Source organism: Helianthus annuus, chromosome 13 (genome assembly GCF_002127325.2).
Source record: "Helianthus annuus cultivar XRQ/B chromosome 13, HanXRQr2.0-SUNRISE, whole genome shotgun sequence".
NCBI lineage: Eukaryota > Viridiplantae > Streptophyta > Magnoliopsida > Asterales > Asteraceae > Helianthus > Helianthus annuus.
The window spans coordinates 113,524,537-113,551,358 of NC_035445.2; the positions used below are offsets into that span (position 1 = coordinate 113,524,537).

General features: G+C 39.5%; 1 long non-coding RNA gene across 10 annotated transcripts; it reads right to left on the minus strand.

The window, feature by feature from the left end:
* Positions 1–1,611: 1,611 nt before the first annotated feature.
* Positions 1,612–26,822, minus strand: LOC110899007. Of its 10 annotated transcripts, none has more exons than XR_004875905.1 (14): positions 26,345–26,817; positions 25,915–25,943; positions 25,641–25,813; positions 25,352–25,412; positions 25,044–25,276; positions 24,884–24,966; positions 24,734–24,785; positions 24,286–24,603; positions 3,179–3,385; positions 2,776–3,078; positions 2,563–2,637; positions 2,381–2,466; positions 2,143–2,230; positions 1,612–2,072 (listed from the first exon to the last, which is right to left on the minus strand). It is a non-coding gene; the product is annotated as an uncharacterized LOC110899007 (long non-coding RNA). The 10 variants fall into 10 exon arrangements; XR_004875908.1 differs by having other exon boundaries at positions 2,776–2,837; positions 26,345–26,816; XR_004875907.1 differs by having other exon boundaries at positions 2,776–2,857; positions 26,345–26,816.

The window sequence follows — 26,822 nt, forward strand, 5'->3', positions numbered from 1 at the left end:
TCTCTCGTCTCTCCAACTCCCTTTTTGCCCTTAATCACAAGGGGTGGTTCACTCTAACCATTTTTTTAGAAATGAAAAATGTATGATTGGTTGGAAGAGAGTGGGGGCATGCTATACACCCCCTCTCTCCTCTTCCCTCCTCTCCCCTTGTGCGGTGAACACTCCCCAAATTCACTTCCTCTATGGGGTAACTTGGTTGATGGAGACGGTGTTCCCGCAAGGCAAACAAATTTGCCGCATCACTCTCCGCACCCACCCCTTTCACCCTAATTGAACAAAACAAATTTTTGAAGGGGGGGGGGGGGGGGGTTGTTGAACGTCACTTCAACTAGACATCAAAGTACTTTATAGGAGATAGGACATTAACTAGAAGACTAGTCAACATAGCAATTAACCAAGTTTTGTAACCAAATGTAGTGTAGTCATGAATTTAAGTTTTGTCGTTAATTTCAACAAGTATATATAGAGGAACAATAATTGTAATCATGTATTATGAAATCAATAAAAATCACTTGTTCTTTTATGCCATTGTGAAAAGCATAATATAAATCTGTCGCATCAATTATGATGTAGTTATATCCATCTCATTCATCATTTGCTTTTCACTTGACCCACATTTGCATTATTTAGCTCATCATTTGGCTCAACAATTTCAACCTCTTAAACATTTTTCTTAGCATTTTAATAATCGAGACATATTAATTACGAACGCCCGGTTACATAACCAGTTTATACAGTGACGGATCTAAGAACTTTTTTTACTAGACTCCTTTTGGTAGATTCTCACGAATTCTTAGTATTTTTTTTTCCAAATTATAAGAGCTTCTCACTAATTTTCTCCATTTTTTTCAAACCGAATAGGTTCCTAGAAACCCATAAAAATGGCCTAAATGCGCCACTGGGTTTATATTATTTTTATCGGACCTTTTGGAATACAATCCGGTTGATCTTTCAGGTTATATTATTTCACATGTGGTGGCAATGGTGAATATCTATTGTATTTCCCTTCGCAAAAATATATTTCAATAAGTTGAATAAGTCAAATTCTATCTTAAATTATTAAATATCAAAACATGGCTTTGCAACAGTCAGACTTTTCTGGTTTTATAGTTTTGCCATCAAAACTTGGTTGGTGGTAAAAAATGGTCCCCAAACTTTTTTTTTCGATTTTATCACCTCCAGCTATTGGCCACTGTCACCCCCAACTATCACTTTGACGTTCGTCACCCTCAACTTAACACTTAGCGTGTTCTGTCTCCACGTCGTTAACTGATCACTAACTTTTGGTGGTGTTACTACACTTTTTGAGGTGTCATAGGAATCTTGAGAAGATTTTAGGGATCTTAGGACACCCCTAAAAGTATAGTAACATGATCAAAAGTTAGTGATCTGGTGACAGAACACACTAAGTGTTAAGTTGAAAATGACGGGCATTAAAGTGATAGTTGGGAGTGGCAGCGGCCAATGACCAATGGTTAAAGGTGATAAAATCCAATAACCTCTTTTAATATAAGTTTGTTTTTCTTTCTCTTGAAGTTTTGAAGTTGTTACTTTTGTTTTAAGCTTTCTAAAAACTTAATACATACTTTGATCTCCATCAACTTTCTAATAGGTGTAAGTATACATTTGAGTTCGTATACTTTTTACGTTACGTAAATAATTTGGTGCATAAATTCGTGTTTTTTGTTTTACCATTTTTCTCTGTTTTGGTCGCTGTTGCTTAGCTACATAACACGATTTTATGACTCCTACCACCAACAACTAGTTTAATACCCGTCCGGTGGACGGGTTACGCTAACAGTGTAACAATGCCCCACATGTGTCATCCACTCCACCAGTATCCATTTTTAGGGCATCCACACCGCTTACCACCACAAATCACCGTCGCTCTTCCACAAACCTGTGTCACCTACCAACATCGACCACCACCGCTGTGCCCCAAATCGATGTCGGCGACATAACCACCGCCCATTCGAAAGCGCGTAGCTTTATCTGCTCATCAACCAAAACCCAAGCGATGTTTTTCGTTTGAAAGTAGGGTTCCAACATCTACGCTTGAACCTTATTTTCATCTGAAATTAAATGGTATAATGATATAAGTATTTTATTTAGGTCCACCAGTTGTATCAATCACAGTCTTACTCAATTTGTACATGAATTTCCCAATCTTCCACTATAACTTCACATGCCTCAATTTGTTGCGGCCTTGGTCGAGCAAAAAAGAAAATACCTGGAAAAAAAAAACGAACATGATAACCAAATAGAAGAAGATCTCCTAATATTTAAAATGTTAAAACACAAAGAAACAAAGCTGACATGGGAGTGGTTTCAAGGTATGATATGACTCAAGTACTTAGATAGGTAATTGTGAATTTCATACCGTTGTGGTGTGATACGACCAGTAGTTTGAAGTAAAGTTATTCCAAAGCCAAGCCTCATTGTATTCCCCATGTGTGTGCTTAGACCCTGAGTGTAAATAAAATTAAAAAAAAACTGATAATAAGCCATATATGTTTAAAAAGAAGTGTTAAAAAAATAAATTAGCACATTAAGGAGAAATACCTCTGTCGTGAATATTACAACGGGATTGGGTGCATACCCATCAAAATCCAGTACTGTTTGACCAAAAATGACTGACTATACAAAAAGAACCACCGAAACAATGAAAAATAGTAACTTTTGAAAGCTGAATTGTGAGAGCGTGTTGTAATGCTTAAAATGAAAACGTAAATTAAAACACATGTATGATAGAAAGGGGGCGACACGGGTCCTCACCAAGAGCTCGATCCTACCCAGCTACCATTAACAAAGTTTTTTGTAGGTCGAGGTATCACCGCCTATATAAGAATATGGTTTTCTTCAACACCATGCAACAAATGATTTAATAATCATTAGCTTTAAGACAATAAACAAACAAACAGTTATGGACGAACATGAGGGACACGACCCAAGAATCACAAAAGAACCCTTTAATACATGCCTTGTTTGGTTATGTAAAGTTGTAAACAGGTTTTGTTGGTTGAAGAACCGAAACCCAAACCCATAACCAAAACGGATCTGTATTGCCACCTCTAAATTCTGTAGAAACAAATAGTAAAGCCTTGAAGGTCGCGAGGCATACAATCAATGATGATTAATTATTTTAAGAATTAGGAAATAAGCGAAAGAAGAGTCTTACTCCCATTATCCATTTCTCCAGCTTCTTCCACAGGAAGTCCCAGGTTTTTTATCCAGCTTCTTCCACAGGAAGTCCCAACTTTTATTATCCCACAACCCGTAGTTACCAGAGACATTGTAGCTGGCAAAAGCCCTAAGCTGACCAGGTTGCACCTCATCTCTCCTAGCCAATCCTTTCCTGGTCTTTTGTAGATTTCTTGGTGTCACCCTTAGAAATATATTACTCAACAGTTATGCATAAAAAGGCTAAAACAATAATAGTAGAGTTAATAACTCAATCCATATACTTAAAAAGGGTTCCATGGAGCATCTCCAAAGAGTCAAACAATAAATTAATACATAAAGTCAAACCGGTTGGAAGTCACCCTAAGCGTTTTTAAATGCTTCAAACCTAACCTTCTAAATCGCTTTATAAGAATTGGATTATCATGCTAATAATTACATTATACAAAATTATTTAATACCATTGTTAACTAACATAATAAAAATAACCACGAAAATACAAGTCAGGCACAACTGACCCGACCCATTTGACCTGTAACCTAATCATTCGGAATTTTTTAAATAACCGAAACTTTATTGTGTGGTAATGACAAAAGTTTATATGTCACACCCCCAAAATCCACCATGCGGAGTACCACCGCTTGGAGGCGTGACGTGACCAGGATCGAGCCACCAATCATACTGAACTACGTATTTAAGTAATTAAAGCCAACCACAATACGATTGTGACCAAAAGCTAGTTAACCAAGTTTTAATTTAAACAGCGAAAGCATAAACGTAAAGTCCAAAATATAAGTCCATAGTTTATAAGTTAGAGTTCAAAACGCAAGTTTAATAAGTTCATAAGGATTTAAATATTACGCACGGAACATAACAGTCCGCACACCACAACGACTCCTTCCTCGTGCAAGCTCCATGCATTTAGCGACCTGTAAGGCATGTAACAACGAGTCAACAACAAAGTTGAGTGAATTCACAGTTGGTTGTTTAGTTATAGCATTCGTTTCGTAAATCATTTGTTCGTTTTGAAAACCATGTATCGTATAAGTTTGCATCGCGGTCTTTCTGACATGTTTGCGAAGATTAGTGGGGGTTTCCCATGTGTTACTAGACCACGCGTATCGACTGCTACGAAAATATAAGAGGTGCCCTAAGTCAATGTCTATCAGCATTGACCCTTTGCCCATAGTCCATTAGTACACGCCCGTCCGACTGGCACGGTGTGAGGTTTGTTAAACCTAATAGCGCTATTAACTAATGACCCGCTCGCCATAGGCCTCGGCGATTAAGTCGATAAATGAGGGACTTAAAGTGATAGAGTTGATGGTCTTATGATCGTGTACGTAGGTTTTACGTACGTGCCCTTCAATCCGAGGACAGTAAAAAGTAGTTTAACAGTAATGATAGTACAAGTAGTTAATCAATCCCATTCCCAAACCCCTGGGAATCCCATGCCTTAGGAAGAGTGTGAACTCACCTCGGTTTGCTCGGTTAGATTCTCAATATAGCTAACAGTCAAGGTCGGTCAATCACGTCCTAATATAATTTACCAGTTAGTCATTTAGTGGCTTTCAAATAGAACACAAAGTTCCTACACGTATCTATCACACAACATGCATCGTTTTAACGGTTTATGCCCCTCTAAGTTTCCCATCCATTCCCCACTCAAAATCAAACATACGATAATGCACATAACATATATACCATGTTAGATCATTCACGGATAGCATACTCGACATTTAGACACGTAAGGTCACAACTTATATCAATTCAGCATTAATATTCAAAACCGGCAGTTTTCGGTCGTTTTAATAAAATAGTTAGATTATTCCAAAAATTCCCAAATTTTTACAAGATGTCTTAAACGTTCCATATTTTATTGTGTAAAAATATCGGGGTCCGGTTCACTACCAATATTTTATAAAAAATCATATTCCGGACTGAACTCAGATTTATGAATTTCTGACCACAGTCCACGGAACAATTTATTAAAAATTCATCGAGTGTCCGATTTACGAAATTCCAGTGGGGTAATTACACATGCATCGGTTGTCATCTACTGTACAAATTTCATGGTCCGATTCATCACAAAACTCAGGTTATGACTGAAAGTACGACACCCATTTATTGCTGTCAAAATCCAGGTTAAGTTGCTGTTACAAATAAATACGTTAAAAATAGTAAACGGAGTCCAAAAATTACGATTCCGGTGCCATTAGAACCGTATTTCCTAATATCACATTTTAGAGTCAGAATATCAGTTTTTCGTTAGATTTATGACCCGTTTACAGCCAACTGAAGTTGGCTGTAAAACTTGGACAGATTCTGATTTTTAGTGTTTAACCTTCTAAATCGTGTTCGACCGTTACCGTTAACAAGTTTAGTATTCACAACAACATCAAACATTAATATTATCCAGCAACACATCAGATACTCAACCAATAATCATAATCACACAAGATCTACATGCTTTACACTAATATTCATCCATTAACCACCTTGTTCATCATCTTAGTAGACTTTTAGATTTTGATCTTGTATGTTCACAATTTTTAACCGACTAATCTCTTATTAACCACATCAAACATGAACAAGAAGTTGATTAGAAGCACTTACAACTAGCACAAGGCTAGGGAAGAAACTATGCGAAAAAGAGGTGGATAAAAGCAAGATAGAGAGGTCCTTCGCCTTCCGTTAGCTCCAAGACTCCTTATGAGTGACCCGTAACACTTGTATAACTTTGGAATGAGGAGATCAAGAGCCGAAAATGGTGGTGTGTTCAAGGGGGGTCTCGGCCGTGAGCTAGGGAGGAGAGGAGAGAAAGAGAGTTTTGGTGGAATGGTGGTATTTATAAGATCTTCCATATAGCATATTCCTAGCATATTCCAAGCATATTCCTAGCATATTCCTAGCATATTTCTAGCATATTCCTAGCATATTCCTTAGGATATTCCTTAGCATATTCCTTAGCATATTCCTTAGCATATTCCTTAGCATATTCCTTAGCATATTAACAAATACGTGTAAGCATAACATAGATATCAGAAAGCAGTTAAGTAATTCCACACAGTCGTCAGACACTTTAATTATCATAAATAATTTGTACGGAATACATGGGATTTTGAGGGTTGTCACATTCTCCCCCTGTTAAGAGAATTTCGTCCCGAAATTTAGTGCGTGATTACTGAGGAAGCTAGTTAAGTTGCGTTGTTTTCCTGATTTTCCTGGGGTGTCACATCATCCCCCCATTGATTTGGAATTTCGTCCCGAAATTCTGCGGTAGCTTCAGTCTCAGTAGTGGTTGCATTTTTCTTAAACAGCTGGGGATACTTGAGTTTCATTTGGTCTTCTCGTTCCCAGGTATACTCTAGGCCACGACGGGAATTCCAACGAACTCGGACGAGAGGTATTCTAGTGTGCTTAAGAATCTTAACGTCTTGATCCGTAATTTCTACTGGTTCCTCGACGAATCGCAGCTGGTCGTCGATAGTGAGCTCCTTGAGAGGAACTATGAGGGTCTCATCTGACAGACACTTCTTCAGATTTGACACATGGAAAACATTGTGAACTCCGCTGAGTTCTTCAGGTAGATTCAACCTGTAAGCGACTTTGCCAATTCTCTCAATGATCTCGAACGGTCCGACATAACGCGGGTTGAGTTTGCCTCGTTTGCCAAAGCGAACTACACCTTTCCAAGGTGAGACTTTGAGCAGCACTCGATCCCTAACCTGGAACTCAAGTGGCTTTCTTCGCTTATCGGCGTAGCTCTTCTTGTCACACCCCGAAATTATCAGAGCTGGCGTGACTGGACCGGTATCTTCATTGCACAGCGGAAGCAAATAAGGTGAGACTTCTAGAAAACGAACGCCCACTAAGTACTCGAATTCCCATGGGTTCTCCTATTCCAACCGTTCCATAGTTTTGATAATGCAACCTGAGAAAGAACATGCGAAAAAGTCAACATAATGTTGAGCGAGTTCATAGTTTGTTTTGAAAAGATTTAAAATAAATCTTTTTGATAACCGATTTAAAAGTTGTTGAGAAAATATAGAAAAATCATTTTCTTGGCATGATATATGAGGACTGTGAGTCTAGCCCATGAGGGTGTTTGTGCATTGCACGAGAGAGAATGGGCCGAGCCCGAACGAACCTTTGTAAGCAGGATCAGCGCTTCCTCTTACTTAGGTATAACTTGAAAAACGTTACCAAAGTTTGTAATTCATGTATTTGTGAGTTTCCATCAAATGAATCTTATGAATACATGAAAGTTTAAGTGTTGTAAATGGGTATGTAAAGCGTCTATGAACAGGTTGATCGTTAATGTTTCGCGAGGACATTAACGTATGCGGCGACATAGGAAGTACTCAACCTGTGTAGACGGTTTTTAGTGTCGAATCACCTCGACTGTGTCGAATCACCTCGACTGTGTGAATCACTTCAACTGTGTCAAATAACCTGGACTGTGTCAAATAACCTCGACTGTGTGAATCACCTCGACTGTGTCGAATAACCTCGACTGTGTCGAATCCCCTCGACTGTATCGAATCACCTCGATTGTGTCGAATCACCTCGACTGTGTCGCCCGTACCCATTAGAAAATCATGCACGTTTCGTAAATATGCGCGTGTTTTGTAAAACCGGTATGTTTGATCGAAATTATTCGTAAACCATTTAAGTTCCTTGAAATTCATTCGCAACACGGTTTTGAAATATGAGTTTTCGTTCATCGAAAAGTTGTTTATTTTTGCAAAACTTGCATGTCTTTCCACCCCCGAAAACATTTATAAAAATGTCAAACAGTAAAAAGTGGGGGTTATGAACTCACCTTGACATTCCTGTGCAAAGCTAGCCTAGTGTGATTCCGTAGTGTCATTCCACGAATGTGATGTAGCTAGCGTGCATCTATAGTATTCCTAACAAGGAAAATACTTATGAGTTTCTAATATGACAACGTAGTTAAACTACGTGTCCGAGCTCTACCGAATCGCTAACTAAACGATTCTATCAAAGGTGTTATTTTGACTTAGAATAACCAATCGATGGTTATTTGATCCCGTTTAATCGGGATAAATACTAAGTCTCGAAAACGACTTAGTATTCCGAATGATTTAGGATATATATATATATATATATATATATATATATATATATATATATATTTATATTTATAAATATAAATATATTTTACGAAGTCGTCATAAATAGAAATACGTAAATCGATAATGGTACGAAATTCGAAACGTCGTATATGATTCGGTAATATACCGTTGTAGTTTTCGTAGGATGGGAGTAAATAAATAAATATATATATATACATATATACATTCGAAAACTTGACGTTGAAACATATATAACAAATATATTTATTTTAGAAGAATTCGGATTCTAGACGACTGAAAGAAATATAAATAATTATATTTATATTATATGGTTTCCGAATACTAAGCGTTTGAAATAAATATGAAAACTACATTTAGTGCATAAGAGAGTTTAAGGTCGAAGTTTGAAATAAGTATAAACCGTTATATTTAATTCATAAAAAAAATGTACGAAGTCGATGTGTGAATTAATATTCGAATCCACGATGTTTAAAATAGGTATACGCGTTATATTTACCGTACAAAGGGCGCGGAATATCGATGTTTGAAATAATTATAATAAACCTTATGTTTATGTTAAACAAGCGTCGGGTTTCGTTAACTTATACCTCGTTTTGGTAAATCGTAGATCGTCGTCAAATAAATATATATTATATTTATTTAAGAAAAATAAATAAACTCGAATTGTTGATAAGTGTCTTTTCTAGAATGTAATTACGTTTGTGTTACGGGTTTTTAGGAAAAACGGACAGAGTCTCCTCTGTTTTTGGACGATCCCGACAATAAAAGTTGTCGTATTTTGTCAAAATTCAACAATCACTCAACAATCATTTTATAAATTTTACGTTAAATATATCAAAACGTCAAATACGAAACAAAATCACTAAATGTATACCGTTAGTTAGTCGGGTCGAGCTCGGTTCGCGTATACTAAATAAAATTATGAAATTTATATCAATCTAATCTAACTTTCGCGTCGTAAAACTTTACCGCGTCTCGTGTTGACTGAGTTGACTCGGGTTGACCGAGTTAACTCGGTTTGACCGAGTCGATCCAAACTGTACCGAACCTCAAATCTGACCGACTGACCGCGGCTGACCAACATCCGAAACTGACCCGAGACTCGAACCCGCGGACCCGAAACTGAGTCTGACACTGTTTGACTTCTGTTAACCGAACCGAGACTTTAACCCGCACTAAATCTGACCCGAGGTTAACCCGTACCAGAACTCGAAGTGAACCCGAACCTGCGACCGAAACCTGAACTAGAACATCACCATGTATGCCGCCACCGCGTGGCGGCGGCGTGTCCTCTTCCGACGGTCGTCGTCAACGACCAGGCACCACCATCATCATCAACAATGTCAACATCAGCATAAAAAAAAGAAAGGAAAAAAAAATCAAATTTCATGTTGATTAACAACTGAGAACTTTAGAGATTTTTAAAAGAAAGAGAGCTGGGAGTGAAGGATTCACCGGGAAATACCGTCGTCAACGTTCACCACTGTCGTATGCCACCGTCTTCGCCGTTAGCGGCGGAGCCGCTCCTGCTCCGTCGTTCCTCTCCGTCTCCCCTCTCTCCCTCTCCGTGCTTCTCTCTCTCTCTCTTCGATCTGTCTCTCTCATTCCGTCGTCGTGCGCCGCCGCGAGCGGCGGTTCTGGTTCCGTTGTCATGAACAGTTGGCCGGTAATCACCGGTTCTTCAGTGAGTTGAGGGGATCTGTGTGTTGATATACATAGATCGAGAGAGGAGGGGAAGGCAGGCAAGGGTTTTATGATTTTGATTTGTCTGTGTTTTGTATTTTGAGATGGTGGGGTGTGGATAAGGTTAGATATAGATGACATAAAATGAGATAGGAGGCAAATGATGTAAACGGCTGATGACATGTGTAGATTTAGGGTTAATCTACTCTTATATACTTAGGGTTGTTTTAATGGGCTTTGGGCTTGGGCCCAAGGCCCATAAGCCCAACCTCGTGTTTTTAGTGGCCCGTCAGTTCCTACGAAACCCGTTATAAAAACCCGAACTCTCCGTAACGTCATAAATTTTAATTTTTGTTTTAAACACGTGAAACATGATCGGTAGTCGCATTTGGCGTGTTTGTTTGTCGTTTACGATAATAATCGCGTAAGATCGCGTTGTTGCTGTTATTAATCCGGTTTCAACTACGGATATAGAAATTTAATTACGAAGCAAAATATAACGTAAAATTTTCGTATTGAAGGCAATACGCGTCTCCGTTGTTTCCGTTTCGTTGTCGATGCGTTCCTGCAGTCGCGTTTTTCGTTCACGTTTGCGCTTGGTGTCGTTCGAAAGCATGGATATTTCGCAAAACGAAATCCTTATGTTTAAATTATATGAATACCGTTCGTATTTGTCGGCGTTGTCAGTATTTTGTACGGTGTCAGTTCGTTACCGTTTAAAGCTCAGCAGATTTCCCAAAAATTACCATACGTGCACTGTAACGTCAGATAAGCGTTCCTAGGCATTCCAATAGCCTAATCGAGTTAATTCGTGCCTTAAACATTATTTATTACCGCCGTAAACGTTTGTTAATTGCGTAATTAGGAGTCGTTAATTACCGGTTGTCACATTCTCCCCCTGTTGCAGAAATTTCGTCCTCGAAATTTAGTCTATGTTATCTCCTCAGAGTTGTGTTGTTCGCAGGTAAGTCCGAATAATACCAAAGTAAATGACCGCGTAATCGAATCAAGACTTATTCGGATTACGTGAGTGTAAAGACATAATGCATCAATAAGAACCCAACGGTTCAACTGAGTTTGTTCCAGAAATCGATGTCAAGTGAACGAATCGTAGCGATACTATCACCAATGTGACCAAGTTTACGGGGTTCAACAAAAGAGGAATTTCAACCAATAGAATTCCAAATGAACGTTCACAATAAACAAATCAATTTTGAAACAATAAAATTTACTACCAACGGAAACTAGTGTTGGATGTTGTATGATTGAAACTCGAGTTTAACAAGTTTAAATAAATAGACTCATGAAAATGATTTATCAACAATCGAACCGTTAAATGAATAAAATCAACGTGTTGCAAAGATACACCGAAATGAAATACAACTGAAATGAAATACAACCGAAACTGGTGTATCATCATCTTAATACATAGTTGCATTAAGACCATTTAAACGATGCGTCAAACGAAAAACATAAATAATTTCCAATGAAACGGCTGATCGTGATTAGCACAAGCTACAAGTTTATACCGACACCACAAGGTGTCGTAGTGAATGAAATAATTCGATAATAGCGGTGACCGAACAAGTATCACCGTGTTTTGCATGAAACGCTCGATCATGATTAGCCCAAACTACAAGTTTATACCGACACCACAAGGTGTCGTATTGAATGAAACAATTCAATAATAGCGATGACCGAACAAGTATCACCGTGTATGAAATCAGATGAAGGGCTCAACGAAATAAATGTGAATGTTTGTTCCAAACAAACATCATGAGATTTTCAATTGATAATGAAACAAATAAATAATGTTTTCGAGTAAAGATGAAAAGCAATGAATATCACCAAAATGTTCGTTCGATGATGAAAGATCCGTTAAGAGGCACACCGAAATATGACATGAACTTGTGTACCATTATCTTAACACACGATTGTATTAAGACTGTTTTAACATGATAATTAACAAAGCGGATTTAATATCAATAAACAACTAAATAAATAATTAAATCCGTACATGAGTTAAGCAAAGAGATTAGCGTAAGCTTCAAACTTGTGAAAACGCCACCACAAGGTGATCGTGATCAAAGAAAACGATTCAATGAAGTCGAAGACCAAACAAGCATGTTATGGTTCAAAGCAAATGAAGCGCTTGTTGGGATTATTTCGAATATGATGGCCTCAATCCATCATATGGAATTTTGAATCGAATATATATTACGAGCAAGTTCAATCAATTGAACTTGGCTGAAATAAAATCAAACAATGAATTCGTATCTCGATAAGAAAAGTTTCGACATGGTTACAACAAAAACCATGTATACACTCGAAAGAAAATGAGTTTTCCAAGAAATCCGTTGACTCGATACCAAAGAGTCAACATTTTGCAATAATACGGGTCGTCTAGAATACAATGCGAAGATTTAGTATAGCGAAATAATATATGAGATGTTGACAAAACAACCATTCGAAGTGAAACCACATGCGTAGCAAACAATGCATGTGTAGCGTAAGAATTTGCCAAGAATGAAGCAATTAAGTGTTCATTATCATGAAATAAAGTCTTCGTGATGCAATGGCCATTAGGGGGAGTAGAAATGCAAAAATCTACTCACTAGATGCAAAAGTCGGAATTTCAATAAAAGAAATTTAAGGAACTTACCTGGAATTTCGTGTGATGACCGGTTGTTACATGACATTACCATGGAATGTCGAACATAGCGTAATCGCCATAACGAAGTAGGGGAAATGCGAAGATGTGTGACTTCTTTTGCAGCGCCAACAATTGTGAGTCTCTTTAGACTAAGCATCGATCGTTATGAAATCTTGTTTAAGCGTACCTTAGTGTGATTCGTGTCGTTTGCAGGATCACTTGCCAATTTGCCGCTTTCGATCAGTAGTTCTCCCACTGACGGGGTTAGCATCGTTGTCATGCTCAATCATGTTTTCCAAAGGCCTTGCCTCGAAAGTCGTGTGTGATGTATTTCAACGTCCGCTAACGTATAGTTTAAGTTTCACGTGTATTCGCGCACTAGCGTTTCGTTCCACGTAGATTATCTGCTCGGATAATTAAAATAGCACAGACAATATAGATAATGGCGTATGCCCGAGTTGTTAGTCACGGTTTCTAAGTGAGGACCCTTAATGAGTTTCGCCATTAGTTTTTCCAAAGGTCCTAAATGCGTGTTATGAAAACTCTCAAAGTCTTGCTTTATGTGTGTAATTGTTTTGTGTACTCTGTATCGACACAACATTTGTATATGTTTAAAATCAAAACAGTTGACTCATTGTTTTCGGCAACGGTTGGAACCCATATTCGAGTCTTAGGCGTTCTGTATGTGTTCAAGTCTTAATAATCTAAGTCCCCAGAGAAAAGTGAGGTTAAAGCCTAGGTATCTCTACAGAAACCTAATTCGCTGAAACCTATAGCTCTGATACCAATCTGTCACACCCCGAAATTATCAGAGCTGGCGTGACTGGACCGGTATCTTCATTGCACAGCGGAAGCAAATAAGGTGAGGCTTCTAGAAAACGAACGCCCACTAAGTACTCGAATTCCCATGGGTTCTCCTATTCCAACCGTTCCATAGTTTTGATAATGCAACCTGAGAAAGAACATGCGAAAAAGTCAACATAATGTTGAGCGAGTTCATAGTTTGTTTTGAAAAGATTTAAAATAAATCTTTTTGATAACCGATTTAAAAGTTGTTGAGAAAATATAGAAAAATCATTTTCTTGGCATGATATATGAGGACTGTGAGTCTAGCCCATGAGGGTGTTTGTGCATTGCACGAGAGAGAATGGGCCGAGCCCGAACGAACCTTTGTAAGCAGGATCAGCGCTTCCTCTTACTTAGGTATAACTTGAAAAACGTTACCAAAGTTTGTAATTCATGTATTTGTGAGTTTCCATCAAATGAATCTTATGAATACATGAAAGTTTAAGTGTTGTAAATGGGTATGTAAAGCGTCTATGAACAGGTTGATCGTTAATGTTTCGCGAGGACATTAACGTATGCGGCGACATAGGAAGTACTCAACCTGTGTAGACGGTTTTTAGTGTCGAATCACCTCGACTGTGTCGAATCACCTCGACTGTGTGAATCACTTCAACTGTGTCAAATAACCTGGACTGTGTCAAATAACCTCGACTGTGTGAATCACCTCGACTGTGTCGAATAACCTCGACTGTGTCGAATCCCCTCGACTGTATCGAATCACCTCGATTGTGTCGAATCACCTCGACTGTGTCGCCCGTACCCATTAGAAAATCATGCACGTTTCGTAAATATGCGCGTGTTTTGTAAAACCGGTATGTTTGATCGAAATTATTCGTAAACCATTTAAGTTCCTTGAAATTCATTCGCAACACGGTTTTGAAATATGAGTTTTCGTTCATCGAAAAGTTGTTTATTTTTGCAAAACTTGCATGTCTTTCCACCCCCGAAAACATTTATAAAAATGTCAAACAGTAAAAAGTGGGGGTTATGAACTCACCTTGACATTCCTGTGCAAAGCTAGCCTAGTGTGATTCCGTAGTGTCATTCCACGAATGTGATGTAGCTAGCGTGCATCTATAGTATTCCTAACAAGGAAAATACTTATGAGTTTCTAATATGACAACGTAGTTAAACTACGTGTCCGAGCTCTACCGAATCGCTAACTAAACGATTCTATCAAAGGTGTTATTTTGACTTAGAATAACCAATCGATGGTTATTTGATCCCGTTTAATCGGGATAAATACTAAGTCTCGAAAACGACTTAGTATTCCGAATGATTTAGGATATATATATATATATATATATATATATATTTATTTATATTTATAAATATAAATATATTTTACGAAGTCGTCATAAATAGAAATACGTAAATCGATAATGGTACGAAATTCGAAACGTCGTATATGATTCGGTAATATACCGTTGTAGTTTTCGTAGGATGGGAGTAAATAAATAAATATATATATACATATATACATTCGAAAACTTGACGTTGAAACATATATAACAAATATATTTATTTTAGAAGAATTCGGATTCTAGACGACTGAAAGAAATATAAATAATTATATTTATATTATATGGTTTCCGAATACTAAGCGTTTGAAATAAATATGAAAACTACATTTAGTGCATAAGAGAGTTTAAGGTCGAAGTTTGAAATAAGTATAAACCGTTATATTTAATTCATAAAAAAAATGTACGAAGTCGATGTGTGAATTAATATTCGAATCCACGATGTTTAAAATAGGTATACGCGTTATATTTACCGTACAAAGGGCGCGGAATATCGATGTTTGAAATAATTATAATAAACCTTATGTTTATGTTAAACAAGCGTCGGGTTTCGTTAACTTATACCTCGTTTTGGTAAATCGTAGATCGTCGTCAAATAAATATATATTATATTTATTTAAGAAAAATAAATAAACTCGAATTGTTGATAAGTGTCTTTTCTAGAATGTAATTACGTTTGTGTTACGGGTTTTTAGGAAAAACGGACAGAGTCTCCTCTGTTTTTGGACGATCCCGACAATAAAAGTTGTCGTATTTTGTCAAAATTCAACAATCACTCAACAATCATTTTATAAATTTTACGTTAAATATATCAAAACGTCAAATACGAAACAAAATCACTAAATGTATACCGTTAGTTAGTCGGGTCGAGCTCGGTTCGCGTATACTAAATAAAATTATGAAATTTATATCAATCTAATCTAACTTTCGCGTCGTAAAACTTTACCGCGTCTCGTGTTGACTGAGTTGACTCGGGTTGACCGAGTTAACTCGGTTTGACCGAGTCGATCCAAACTGTACCGAACCTCAAATCTGACCGACTGACCGCGGCTGACCAACATCCGAAACTGACCCGAGACTCGAACCCGCGGACCCGAAACTGAGTCTGACACTGTTTGACTTCTGTTAACCGAACCGAGACTTTAACCCGCACTAAATCTGACCCGAGGTTAACCCGTACCAGAACTCGAAGTGAACCCGAACCTGCGACCGAAACCTGAACTAGAACATCACCATGTATGCCGCCACCGCGTGGCGGCGGCGTGTCCTCTTCCGACGGTCGTCGTCAACGACCAGGCACCACCATCATCATCAACAATGTCAACATCAGCATAAAAAAAAAGAAAGGAAAAAAAAATCAAATTTCATGTTGATTAACAACTGAGAACTTTAGAGATTTTTAAAAGAAAGAGAGCTGGGAGTGAAGGATTCACCGGGAAATACCGTCGTCAACGTTCACCACTGTCGTATGCCACCGTCTTCGCCGTTAGCGGCGGAGCCGCTCCTGCTCCGTCGTTCCTCTCCGTCTCCCCTCTCTCCCTCTCCGTGCTTCTCTCTCTCTCTCTTCGATCTGTCTCTCTCATTCCGTCGTCGTGCCCCGCCGCGAGCGGCGGTTCTGGTTCCGTTGTCATGAACAGTCGGCCGGTAATCACCGGTTCTTCAGTGAGTTGAGGGGATCTGTGTGTTGATATACATAGATCGAGAGAGGAGGGGAAGGCAGGCAAGGGTTTTATGATTTTGATTTGTCTGTGTTTTGTATTTTGAGATGGTGGGGTGTGGATAAGGTTAGATATAGATGACATAAAATGAGATAGGAGGCAAATGATGTAAACGGCTGATGACATGTGTAGATTTAGGGTTAATCTACTCTTATATACTTAGGGTTGTTTTAATGGGCTTTGGGCTTGGGCCCAAGGCCCATAAGCCCAACCTCGTGTTTTTAGTGGCCCGTCAGTTCCTACGAAACCCGTTATAAAAACCCGAACTCTCCGTAACGTCATAAATTTTAATTTTTGTTTTAAACACGTGAAACATGATCGGTAGTCGCATTTGGCGTGTTTGTTTGTCGTTTACGATAATAATCGCGTAAGATCGCGTTGTTGCTGTTATTAATCCGGTTTCAACTACGGATATAGAAATTTAATTACGAAGCAAAATATAACGTAAAATTTTCGTATTGAAGGCAATACGCGTCTCCGTTGTTTCCGTTTCGTTGTCGATGCGTTCCTGCAGTCGCGTTTTTCGTTCACGTTTGCGCTTGGTGTCGTTCGAAAGCATGGATATTTCGCAAAACGAAATCCTTATGTTTAAATTATATGAATACCGTTCGTATTTGTCGGCGTTGTCAGTATTTTGTACGGTGTCAGTTCGTTACCGTTTAAAGCTCAGCAGATTTCCCAAAAATTACCATACGTGCACTGTAACGTCAGATAAGCGTTCCTAGGCATTCCAATAGCCTAATCGAGTTAATTCGTGCCTTAAACATTATTTATTACCGCCGTAAACGTTTGTTAATTGCGTAATTAGGAGCCGTTAATTACCGGTTGTCACACTTCTGACGGTCACGGGCTGCCGCCATGCATTGTCGTATCTGAGCAATCTTCTCGGTTGTATCTACTACGAGTTCTGGACCAGTGATTTGACTGTCACCAACTTCTGCCCAACAGAGAGGTGATCGGCACTTGCGTCCATACAATGCCTCGAACGGAGCGGCCTGGATGCTGGTGTGGTAGCTGTTGTTATATGAAAACTCCACTAACGGGAGATGCTTTTCCCAGCCGTTACCAAAATCGATTACACATGCCCTAAGCATGTCTTCAAGGGTTTGGATGGTGCGTTCAGATTGCCCATCCGTCTGTGGGTGATAGGCGGTGCTCATATCTAAACGTGAGCCAAAAGACTTGTGCATGGCTTGCCACAGTTCAGAGGTGAAACGCGCGTCACGATCAGAAATGATGGAGGTTGGCACTCCGTGCCTTGATACCACTTCTTTTAGGTAGATGTCTGCTAGAGTAGAAAACTTATCCGTTTCTTTGATAGGCAGAAAATGTGCAGACTTGGTCAGTCGATCTACGATCACCCAGATGGTATCGTTTCCGCGTTGAGATCTGGGCAGGCCAGTAACGAAATCCATGGAAATTTGCTCCCATTTCCATTTAGGTATCTCTGGTTGATGGAGTGGGCCTGATGGTTTCTGGTATTCGACCTTGACCCTGGCACAAGTCAAGCATTTACCGACGTAGGTTGCTATGCTGGCTTTCATACCAGGCCACCAGTATGTAGTCTTGAGATCATGGTACATCTTGTCCGAACCAGGATGTACTGAGTAACGAGACTTATGCGCTTCATCCATCACAAGCTCGCGCAAGTCTCCATACAGCGGAACCCATATGCGTCCGTTAACATAGTAGGCGTCGTTTTCTTTTTGTTCTAGTCGTTGCCTCGATCCTCGTAAGGACTCAGCCCTGATGTTCTCTGCCTTCAATGCTTCAACTTGAGCATCGCGAATCTGAGCGGGAAGGTTAGATTGGATGGTAAGCTATAACGCACGTACACGCCTAGGTATAGTATCCTTTCGACTGAGGGCGTCAGCCACAACATTGGCCTTGCCCGGATGATACTTGATCGCGCATTCGTAGTCATTCAGGAGTTCGACCCATCGACGTTGACGCATGTTCAACTCCTTTTGCTTGAAGATATGCTCGAGACTCCTGTGATCGGTGTAAATGGTGCACTTGGTACCGTACAGGTAATGTCTCCATATCTTAAGCGCGAAAACAACTGCTCCCAATTCCAGATCGTGTGTAGTGTAGTTCCTTTCGTGAACCTTAAGTTGGCGCGATGCGTAGGCAATGACCTTGTCACGTTGCATCAACACACAACCAAGTCCTTGGATGGAAGCATCGCAGTAAACCACAAAATCGTCTGTGCCTTCAGGCAATGAGAGGATAGGCGCGCTACAAAGTCTATCCTTCAAGTGCTGAAATGCGGACTCCTGTGCATCACCCCAACGATAGGTGACACCCTTCTGAGTCAGTGAAGTGAGAGGTTGCGCAATCTTGGAGAAGTCTTTGATAAACCTTCTGTAATATCCTGCCAGACCTAAGAATTGGCGGATCTCTGTTGGTGTGCGGGGTGCAGGCCAATTCTTGATCGATTCAACCTTAGATGGATCCACATGAATCCCATCCTTGTTTACCACATGGCCCAGAAAATGGACTTCGCGAAGCCAGAAGTCACATTTCGAAAACTTGGCATACAGCTGCTCTTTACGAAGTAGTTCCAGAATAAGCCTCAGGTGTTGCTCGTGTTCCTCCTGACTCTTAGAATAGATCAGGATGTCGTCGATGAAGACTATGACAAATTTATCCAAGTAAGGCTTGCACACTCGATTCATGAGGTCCATGAAGACCGCTGGTGCATTCGTCAGCCCGAATGGCATAACCAGAAACTCGTAATGGCCGTAACGAGTCCTGAATGCTGTTTTGGAGACGTCCTCCTCTCGGACTCTCAGCTGATGGTAGCCTGACCTTAGGTCAATCTTAGAATAGAAGCTCGACCCTTGCAACTGGTCGAACAAGTCATCAATGCGTGGAAGAGGATAACGATTCTTCACGGTCACCTTGTTGAGTTCGCGGTAGTCAATACACATCCTGAAGGTACTGTCTTTCTTCTTTACGAACAAGACGGGAGCTCCCCAGGGCGAAGAGCTAGGACGTATAAAACCCTTTTCCAAGAGCTCTTGTAGTTGCGTAGACAGTTCTTCGAGTTCTGATGGAGCAAGTCGATAAGGCGCACGAGCTATTGGTGCTGCTCCAGGGGCTAGCTCGATTTGAAACTCGACTTGTCGATGAGGCGGAAGGCCAGGTAATTCCTCAGGAAATACCTCGGGAAAGTCGCGTACAATAGGAATGTCTTCTATCTTCCTTTCTTCCGCGGATGCCTCAGTAACGAGGGCTAGGATAGCAGTGTGGCCCTTTCGTAAACACTTCTGGGCTTTAAGGAAAGAGATGATGCCTACAACAGCACCACTCTTGTCGCCACGAATCACGAGGGGTTCCTTACTAGAACGAGGAATACGGACGATTTTCTCCTTGCAAATAATCTCCGCTTGGTGTCGAGATAACCAATCCATCCCAATGACAACGTCAAAACTACCCAGAACCATAGGAATGAGGTCGATAGAGAGGGTCTGACCAGCTAAGACGGGGTTACAACCCTGAAAATGCGTGTGTGCCCTTAAGACTTTCACCATTAGCTAGTTCTACAACATGTTTGGTGTTTTAAGGGTAATGGGGTACGCTTAAGCACCTGACTAACTCTTAGGAACACATATCTGTACCCGAATTAACTAAAACAGAAACAAAGAAATTGTCTGGTAGGAACTTACCCGCCACAATGTTGAGGTTGTTTCCTTCTTCCTCTTGTCCATCCAGAAGTTCATGCTTACCAGTCCTGCGGTTATCCTTATTGTCTCCGTTATTGTTCCCGTTGCCCTGGTTGCCGCTGTTGTCACGATTCTGTCTCATCTGCGGACAGTTCCTCTTGAAGTGACTCTCAGCACCGCACTGGTAACATCTCTCATTACCCTGCTGGTGTTGCCGTTGGTTCCGGTTTGCAAGATATGGGCTCCTACAGTCTCTAGCCATATGTCCCAACTTCTTGCACCGATGACAACACGATTCCGCACATGACCCGCTGTGGTGCCGTTGGCACTTGCGGCATCTCGGTTTATTCCCTAGGTATCCCCCCTGATTTTGGTAGTTCAGCCCGAGTTTCCTGTGCGGTTCCCGTTGTATAGAGCTAGGACCCTCACCTTGGTGCTCACCCCAAATATACGTGTTACTAACAAGAGCATTTGCATTGGAAGAGCTACGCTTGGGCAACTTGCCCTCTTCCACCGCCTGATCGGTGAGTTGGTGCGCCAAACGAACGACTTGCTGGATTGTGGGAAGGTTGGCCGCACTCACAGACCCTTGGATTTCCGGGACTAAGCCTCTGAGGTATAGCTTGATTCGCCTGGATATGGGTTGTGACATGTTAGGACATAAGGCAGCCAAGTCGTTGGACCTCTTTGTGTACGCCTCAATCTCTGATCCTTCCATCTTCAAACCATAATACTCTATTTCAAGTTTCAGAATGTCGTCCAGGTGGCAGAACTCTTCCTTAATCAAATCCTTGAAGTCGCTCCAGAGGGTGGCATTCGCGTCTGCCAACCCGAGCATCTGAACTTGTGCGTTCCACCAAGAATACGCTTTCCCTTGCAACATGACAGTAGCGTACTCTACTCGTTTGCCAGCAGGACTTTCACTTTCTTCGAACGTATATTCGATTCTTCGGATCCAGTGTAGAAGGTCGATTGTCCCTCCAGTGCCATTGAAAGTGGGAGGTTTACACTCCAAGAACGCCCTGAAGGTGCCCATGCGGGATTGGGTGTGCATGGGTTGACTCCCTGATTGGGTTGCTAAGGCTTCAGCAATCCGTTCGTTAATCAAGGTCGTCAGCTGACCCTGGGTCATGTTGAGACGCCCACTCATGATCTTCACATCGAGGGGAACACAAGTAAGAAAGGTATCGCAACGTGCGTAAGTGTGGGGCGACAGAAGAGAGTAAGCACACAAGGTTCAAATAGCAATTATCACGTTAACTAATGCACAGTGTGAACTATCTAACCGACAATATAACATAAATCATACCACCTATAGTGTCGAGTCTTGCACGTGGAGCGAAGCATCGTTGTGGATCGTTGAGCACTGTACAGGTTATAGTCTGGTTTTATCAAAAATCTTTTCCCCTTTTAAAACCAAGTTCACTATAACCAATGGCTCTGATACCAATCTGTCACACCCCCAAAATCCACCATGCGGAGTACCACCGCTTGGAGGCGTGACGTGACCAGGATCGAGCCACCAATCATACTAAACTGCGTATTTAAGAAATTAAAGCCAACCACAATACGATTGGTGACCAAAAGCTAGTTAACCAAGTTTTAATTTAAACAGCGAAAGCATAAACGTAAAGTCCAAAATATAAGTCCATAGTTTATAAGTTAGAGTTCAAAACGCAAGTTTAATAAGTTCATAAGGATTTAAATATTACGCACGGAATATAACAGTCCGCACACCACAACGACTCCTTCCTCGTGCAAGCTCCATGCATTTAGCGACCTGTAAGGCATGTAACAACGAGTCAACAACAAAGTTGAGTGAATTCACAGTTGGTTGTTTAGTTATAGCATTCGTTTCGTAAATCATTTGTTCGTTTTGAAAACCATGTATCGTATAAGTTTGCATCGCGGTCTTTCTGACATGTTTGCGAAGATTAGTGGGGGTTTCCCATGTGTTACTAGACCACGCGTATCGACTGCTACGAAAATATAAGAGGTGCCCTAAGTCAATGTCTATCAGCATTGACCCTTTGCCCATAGTCCATTAGTACACGCCCGTCCGACTGGCACGGTGTGAGGTTTGTTAAACCTAATAGCGCTATTAACTAATGACCCGCTCGCCATAGGCCTCGGCGATTAAGTCGATAAATGAGGGACTTAAAGTGATAGAGTTGATGGTCTTATGATCGTGTACGTAGGTTTTACGTACGTGCCCTTCAATCCGAGGACAGTAAAAAGTAGTTTAACAGTAATGATAGTACAAGTAGTTAATCAATCCCATTCCCAAACCCCTGGGAATCCCATGCCTTAGGAAGAGTGTGAACTCACCTCGGTTTGCTCGGTTAGATTCTCAATATAGCTAACAGTCAAGGTCGGTCAATCACGTCCTAATATAATTTACCAGTTAGTCATTTAGTGGCTTTCAAATAGAACACAAAGTTCCTACACGTATCTATCACACAACATGCATCGTTTTAACGGTTTATGCCCCTCTAAGTTTCCCATCCATTCCCCACTCAAAATCAAACATACGATAATGCACATAACATATATACCATGTTAGATCATTCACGGATAGCATACTCGACATTTAGACACGTAAGGTCACAACTTATATCAATTCAGCATTAATATTCAAAACCGGCAGTTTTCGGTCGTTTTAATAAAATAGTTAGATTATTCCAAAAATTCCCAAATTTTTACAAGATGTCTTAAACGTTCCATATTTTATTGTGTAAAAATATCGGGGTCCGGTTCACTACCAATATTTTATAAAAAATCATATTCCGGACTGAACTCAGATTTATGAATTTCTGACCACAGTCCACGGAACAATTTATTAAAAATTCATCGAGTGTCCGATTTACGAAATTCCAGTGGGGTAATTACACATGCATCGGTTGTCATCTACTGTACAAATTTCATGGTCCGATTCATCACAAAACTCAGGTTATGACTGAAAGTACGACACCCATTTATTGCTGTCAAAATCCAGGTTAAGTTGCTGTTACAAATAAATACTTTAAAAATAGTAAACGGAGTCCAAAAATTACGATTCCGGTGCCATTAGAACCGTATTTCCTAATATCACATTTTAGAGTCAGAATATCAGTTTTTCGTTAGATTTATGACCCGTTTACAGCCAACTGAAGTTGGCTGTAAAACTTGGACAGATTCTGATTTTTAGTGTTTAACCTTCTAAATCGTGTTCGATCGTTACCGTTAACAAGTTTAGTATTCACAACAACATCAAACATTAATATTATCCAGCAACACATCAGATAATCAACCAATAATCATAATTACACAAGATCTACATGCTTTACACTAATATTCATCCATTAACCACCTTGTTCATCATCTTAGTAGACTTTTAGATTTTGATCTTGTATGTTCACAATTTTTAACCGACTAATCTCTTATTAACCACATCAAACATGAACAAGAAGTTGATTAGAAGCACTTACAACTAGCACAAGGCTAGGGAAGAAACTATGCGAAAAAGAGGTGGATAAAAGCAAGATAGAGAGGTCCTTCGCCTTCCGTTAGCTCCAAGACTCCTTATGCGTGACCCGTAACACTTGTATAACTTTGGAATGAGGAGATCAAGAGCCGAAAATGGTGGTGTGTTCAAGGGGGGTCTCGGCCGTGAGCTAGGGAGGAGAGGAGAGAAAGAGAGTTTTGGTGGAATGGTGGTATTTATAAGATCTTCCATATAGCATATTCCTAGCATATTCCTAGCATATTCCAAGCATATTCCTAGCATATTCCTAGCATATTCCTAGCATATTCCTAGCATATTCCTTAGCATATTCCTTAGCATATTCCTTAGCATATTCCTTAGCATATTAACAAATACGTGTAAGCATAACATAGATATCAGAAAGCAGTTAAGTAATTTCACACAGTCGTCAGACACTTTAATTATCATTAATAATTTGTACGGAATACATGGGATTTTGAGGGTTGTCACATTATATATATATATATATATACACACATTTTTAATATAAACTCATCAAATGAGTTCACATTGACATGTTATAATGAAATTCAAACTTAACCAAAATGGTTACCCAAAAAACCTTATGAACTGACTTAAATTAACAAACTTACAAACTGATGCAAGAGCTATTTTTCTTTTGAACGGAAGACTTTTCGTTTTGACCCATTACCTAACCCACCCACATTGCCACCTCTAGAAAAAGTAGGGTAATTGAGCTTAGCTTGGGATTCCATATCACTTGGAAGATAAGTGAAGGTACAAACACTAAAACTGCCACAAGATAGTTATGTATTCCGAGAAGAATTCGCTCAACCTTACGGTTCTTGGAAATGTTGTAAAACCACAACAAAGCTACATATATAATAGCCACCAAGTATGCACATAGGGATAGCGTTTTGTGTGGTTTAAAGAAAAAAAACTTTTACACCCTGCTAAGAGAAAATAGTTATCATTAGATAGTCAGATTAACCAAATAGCTCATTTTTCCTTAATATAGCCATATAATATTAGATAATAGTTGTTCAAATTGAAATTTTAAGACTTAGAGCCGAGCAATACCCTAAAAAGAGATGGATAACATTGATGAAAGAAGAAGGCCAAGGAGCATTCCCTGCATGTAAGAAAACATATGGAAACATGATATCATATACAATATTCCAATTAATTATGAGAAACTTTAAAAAAGAACAATTTTGAATAAATGTGGACCTGAATAATAGAGTTTATCTCGCTTCTTTTCACCCCATATATCATAGAACTTAGCTTGTATGATACAAGGTGCGCTTGCTAATCTGTTCAGACAATGGAGTGTCAAACATATGCCATCTCAACCATAGGAATGAAAAAATATTATATTATTTTTTTCCACCTTTAAGGCAGAAAGAAATAGGCTCATGTCCAACATTTAAGAAGATACCATCATCTCATAAAACAACTCGGCCTGATCTGAGTTCCTCATCCCACAACTCGAGCTCAGCTTCCCGCCAAACTCCGGTTTTCCTACCAAAGAAAGCCCTCGCATTGGACCCGACGAACCAATGAGTCATCACTGTGGGATTATATTTTCTCAGTGATGATAATGGAAGATCAATGTGACAATGCCTGATTCAAAATAAACCAACCACATTGAAATATTTGCTATATAACATTAGAATAACATATGAGAAAAAGTTTTACATTGTAATGAATGACACTTCGTACCAAATCGACACCGTTGTTGTAATAAGAACTTGCAAATCTGCATTCAGGTGTAGCTAATTGTTAAAAAAAACCAACCGATGTAATTTCTGTAACTAAACATTAATAGCAAACGACAATTCTCTAAATCAAAACAATCAATCAATTATCTCTCTATGGGCTAAAAAAATCAAATACAACTCGAATTCAAAAAATTATCAGAAACTCACCCTAAATCAACTTCAGAAAAGAAATATAAAAAAAAGTTAAAAACAGGGCTATTATGTACCTCGAGGATTTCGGAATTTTTGGGGTCAGACGCTAGCACTTCATCAAGGGCGGTGATTGATTCACTTTGTTCCTGTAATTGGAGCTCCAATTGATCTTCAAGAAGCCTTTTTTCCCAAGTTCATTCTCTTTCGGCATCGTCCGACATTATAAACCTCAGAATTTAGATTCAACCTGGGTTTTGAGGTCGAACCATTTAGGTCGTTAGGGGTGTTTTATTGATCGATCACAAGAATTGAACCTACTTTAACCCAAGAGCAATGTAGATCATAAACCTGGATGTTGACACTGTTGCTCAAAGAGGCTTCCCATTCGTCCAAAATTATTTGTCGATATAATGTATATATGAAAAAAAAAACATAAGAAATCACCAATTAGATAAATCTTTCGATAAATTACTAAAATTTTTACAAGAAATTTGAAACAAAACAAAAACTTAAAACCAAAACTGAATCTGATTCATTAAGAAGAAATCAAAGAACAAATAACAACAACATGTTTCTGCAAAAGGGCTCAAAGATCACCGTACTTAAAGAAGACTGGAATCAGTAAAGACTAATTCAGATCAACCAAATCGATTAACAACAAAATTCAAAAAATGACATATATGACATTCAAAATCAAATATATATACTACTTTGTTCTTCAATATGAGCAACTAAATTGAAATCAGAAACAACAATTGAAGTAAAATTGAGATGTTACCTGATAGATGAGATGTAAAAGCGGAACAAAGGAGATTGGACAATTCAGCAATCGAATTGGCGAACCTTTTTAAATCAACTGATTCTTCAAAACCATCTGAAGGTGGCCGGGGACAGCAGATCGTATGCATTGACGTGAGAGGAAGAGAAGAGAGAGGGAGAAACGGATGTGAAACAACATAAGGGTTCTGGGGTTTCTTGTAGACCTAGAGAACCGACATTAGTACTCCAGTGAGGATTGATTTTGAAGGTTTTCGTTGGATGTGGGTTTAAATACAAAGCACCATTGCTAGAATTTAGGGGTAGAGGGTGGTTATCGGTGGAGAGAGATCAATGTTGCGAGAGATCAACGTTGCGTTCCAAAGGGGATTACAGAGTGGGTTATAAGGAAAACCTAGAAGCAATTTTTGTAGATTGTAGATAGTGGGTGGTTTTTACCATGATTTTAGGAGAAAAAGTAGGTAGCGTGTTTCAACTAT